We start from the raw sequence: 4,903 nt of genomic DNA, 5'->3' as shown, positions 1-4,903 counted from the left end.
ACGATCATTATTATTCAAAAGTACTTGCCTATACATCTTTGTGACGTCTGCGGTTATGGCGTATCGAAACAAGCGAAAACGTAGCAAAAGTATGTACAGCTCTGTTTGAATTGTTGTTTCAACTAGTAGTAAGTCATTTAATGATTTTTGCGATGTCGTCTTACATGAAGCATCGAAGACAACACGAAGTTTTGTTGATTCGCTGCTGGGCTTAAAGACACAATGATGTGGTATGAAAAAATGAGATTCAACTAGAATCGGGTTTGTAACAATGGACATGTGGCCGAGAGTTTCGTATTCGGCCATAAATGATATGTATTGCGATCGAATCTCAGGCGATTTTAATAGCCGTCTCTCGGCCGACATGAATCGACGACGCGCTGTTTCGAAAGAGTTCCCCAGACAAGTAGGACTATCTTTGAAAAGCAGGCTTACGGTTATGCGTCCAGTGGCATCATGATAAGTGTTGGCTAAAAAGTGGTCTTCGCAAATGCTGTGCTCCGGTTGAATTTGCTTGTGTGGTGCGTTGACAGCTTCGAGTTTCCAAAGCTGCTGTAATTGGTCATAGATGGAGTCTTCGCATGACATCAAACAATTAGATGTATTCGCTTGACGCTCTTGCTGATATCGGCCAGACACGATCCACCCGAACAACGTTTTTTGTAATGTTGGTAAATTAGTTCCTAACCGGATTTGGCCAACTGCAAGCGCTTCGAAAAATGCCTCTGTCCCAAGCAGGAGATCAATGCGGCGTGTTTTGAAGAATTCTTCGTCTGCCAAAGTTGTGTTGCGTGGAAGGTTCCATCTCGAAGTATCGATTTCAGCATCCGGTTGGTAGGCGATGTGCGTTGTAATGCCGAATTGTAGGGACAAATTAAGGTCCGATGTCCGTGACTTGACGGTTGTAGTTGTACGTGCCTTCAGGTTTGTAAGTGAGTTTCCGATGCTACGTATTCCAACGTGGTGTTTTTCACGACCAAGACGAAGTTTTTGGACGAAGTCTTCCGTGATGAAATTCACTTGCGAACACGAATCAAGCAAAGCCCTGCCGAGTATGTACTCACCGGTTGCGTGCTTGACTAGAACCATTGCCGTTGCTAGTATTACTTGCCCGCTTTCCGACGTTCCCATATGTGAATGTGTTGCAGCTTGCGAAGAATGCGGTTCGGCATAAGATTGAGGTCTAAAAGTAGCGTTTGTTGATTTCCAAGTTGGTGCAGCAGACTGCGAAATATGCGTGATGGGTGTTAGTTGCTGTGTCGATGACGTGGATTGCGATGAATTGCCATGATGTAACATCGTGTGATGGCCTTTTTTGCATATTCGACAGCGACTTTTCGATGGACATTGAGCTACTCTATGCCAATTGCCAAGGCAGTTGATACATAAGTCATGGGTTTTCATTGTATCGAAGCGTTGATTTGAAGTCATCTCCTTGAATGTAGGGCAACCAGTGAGTCTATGTTTGGAGCTGGCACAGAGAACACAATTGGAACTGGATACAGCAAACGATGATTGCTGGTTGCTATTCGTCCCACGATTATGCTTGCCAGATTCTGACTTGCGTTTGACTGACGAATCAGATGAATGCAAAAACTGGCTGTGGCGTTCTAAGACCTGCGAGCATTTGGACCAAGTCGGAAGGGATTTGTAGTCGAGGGACTCGTTCCATTTATTGCTAGTCTGCTAGTCACATTTGCCCATAACTATATAAATCAACATGGCTTGCGCAATCTCGGAGCTTGTACCCAGTGATTCCAGCGAGCTGTAGATAGCGGATGCTTTGTCTACGAGACTTCTCAACTGCTGAGCGTTCGAATTGTCTGCTGGCTGCAGCGTAAAAAGTGAGGCGATTCCTTCTAAAAATATCAAAGTCGGATTGTCAAATCGTTCTTTGAGTCTGTCTAATGCCTTGGGATAATTCTCACTGGTTACTTGAAAGGCCGTCACTGTTTCTAAGGCTGAGCCTTTCAAGCAGGATAAAAGGTAGTTAAAACGTTCTATATTTGATAGTCTAGACTCACGTGAGATAATTTGAGTGAAAGACGTTATAAAGTTCTTATACCCAGAGTAGTCTCCACTGAAGTTAGGCAGCGACAACCTTGGGAGATGCGACGACGTAACGACAGGTGCAGGTGTACCCGTATCAGTATAATTTACTGTGGTATTACCATCATCCCCAAGTCGTGCCTGTATGCTGAGCTTTACAGCCACGTAGCTGTCTTCTAAGTCAGCTCGACCGTTATCGGAAGGGTCTAAATCTTCTATATCTGCTTGCACGGAAAGTGCTTGTTTGAAGTAGGACTCCAAAATCCTTAGTCGGCATTGGAGTTCGGCGTGCGCCGGCTTTTCATCCGTATCTTTAATTGCCTCTACAATGGATTTTATACGTGAAATATTTCGTTTAATATTGGAGCGCTTGTGTTTACATTCTTCTAGGAACATGGTGACTTGCGACGTGGTATACGACCTGAATGATTGCTCAGTTGTCTGCTGGGTTGTGCTAATATTGGTTGCGAAGAAAAATGCTGCTAGTCAAGTGATGACGAAGGCAGGGCAAGCGAAAATGACGAAACGAGCAGAGCAACGTCAGCTTAGACTTGCGTGTATACGCTAGCGGCGCAGCGATCAACAAAAAAATTATTTGCAATGAACCGCAACAGCGAATATGAATGCAAACTCAAATAAGGCAAAAAGGTGGCTGTGACAAAAATAATAATTTTATGCATACATACGATTTCCAAAGGGCAGTTGATAGCGGCAAACGGTTTACATGTACAAATGATTATTTGTATACAGTGTTGCCGATTGTCCACGGGAAACGTACAGCACAATTACGGCCGATGAACTGCTGACTGCGGGATCGGCGATTGTTGTTGTGATGTTCGACGGTTGATAACTCCCAATTTGGACTATGAAGTTGCACCCAAGCCCCACTTTGGGCGCCAAAATGTTGAACCAAGGAGGATTTTCCTGAGTTACATGAAACTTAGGTAGTGGGGGTGTGCGACTGTTGACCAGTGAGTATATATATACTTGCCAGCGAATATACTAATACAGCGCCTAAAATGCAAAAACGACCCGTTCACGTTAAGATGATGATTTGCAATGATTTATGGGAAAACAAATTATGTAGGTACAACCAAAACCATAAGTGAGATTGAGAATGAGTGCAATAGTTAATGCTTAATGTTAGGTGTGTGTGTGTATGAACATGTTTACAAAGGGTGCGTTTAGTATAAATTGAGAGTAGTTAGCAGCTACTTAATAAGTGTTTTTAATATTTGCTATAAATGCTATTAGGGTGATCCAACAACTACTTTTGCTGTATTATATTAGTACATACATACGCTTACATGCTAACATGAGTTTTCCCTCTTTCCATTATCATACATATGGATGTACATCTGTATATATACATATATGCATATTTTCGATCATGTATGAGAATCCGCTATCCCGGCATTTCATATCCCAATTTTCGGGAGCCCTAATATACATATCGAACAATGCACCAAATCTCGTACATACGCTTGTTGTATGCCTGCCGTGTTTTCCAGCCTTTTCTTTACCTATCGAATTCGATCATTTGTGTTTATGCGTATGTTCGCTGTCACTTGGTTTTGATGGTGCGTTGGCCTCGTTTGATGCTTTCGGCTTCTGCTTAGGGCGTGCGTTGGTGTGTCGTATGCTTGTACGTAAGTATGTAGAGAAAAGCCCCAACTAGTAGCGGCGCTTAGTTTGGCGACTTTTACTATTGGTCTTCGTTTATCCAAATTATTATGTATGTTGTATTTGTAGCTGAGTGCATTGGATGCGCAAAGGGTTGGTTGGCCGGCACAATTTTATGTTTTGTGCATTTCCAGTTTGAGAGCTACTGGACTAGTAGATTCTGGAAGCGCCTAGAAGATGTATAAAATTGTGCAATTGTAGTTACAGCTGAGAAGTTTGAGAGCTGCTGGACTAGTCAATTCTAGAAGATGCGAAGGTTGAAATCAAAGAGTATAAAAGGCGACAATTGTAGAGGCGCTGGAATTCAGTTTGATTTGAGTTGTCAAGCAGTTATGACTAAAACGATATCTAGCGAGCAATAGCAGTATTATTTTGAAAGTCAGTTTCCTTTAAGCTATCAGTTTGGTTATTAAGCTATTCGTTGCACAGTTTGAATTGTATTGTGAAGTATTTTAATAAAGGCCATTTTTCCATTATTCAATATTGGAGTTATTTATTCAACAGTTTAGCCATACGAACCTAGCAAAAGGGCAAATAAGAGGATTTTCAGAAAATTCGTTACAATCGGTGTCAGAAGAGGAATTGTTGAGTAAATTCCGAAGATTGGGAATACGACGTGGACATGGCAAAGTTCAGTGAATTGAAGATCCAGCAACTGAAAAAGGAGTTGGAGAACCGTGGATTAAATACAACCGGCAATAAGATCGAACTTCAAGCACGGCTACGAGAGGTAATAGAGTCGCAAGGAATTGATGTGGACGAGTTTATCTTTTATCCTGATGGGGATGAAACAACAACAAAAAGTGAACAGAAAACCGAAACATCGTAGACAGTTACGAGCACAGACTTGAACATGATATTGGTTGCAATAACTGCTCAAACATCGACAGTGGCATCTCAGCTGGAATCGCAGGAGACACGTTTAACATCCAAGATGGAAGAACAGAAAACCTATATGTCATCACAATTGGAATCGCAGGAGACACGCATAACATCGAAGATTGAAGCACAAGAAACGCGTATGTCAGAAATGTCGACACAGATTACATCGAAGATTGAAGCACAAGAAACGCGTATGTCAGAAATGTCGACACAGATTATGTCGAAGATTGAAGCACAAGAAACGCGTATGGCAGAAATGTCGACACAGATTACATCAAAGATGGAGACA

Source organism: Eurosta solidaginis, chromosome X (genome assembly GCF_040869045.1).
Source record: "Eurosta solidaginis isolate ZX-2024a chromosome X, ASM4086904v1, whole genome shotgun sequence".
NCBI lineage: Eukaryota > Metazoa > Arthropoda > Insecta > Diptera > Tephritidae > Eurosta > Eurosta solidaginis.
The sequence above is the reverse complement of the archived record's forward strand: the minus strand, read 5'-3'. Positions refer to the sequence as shown.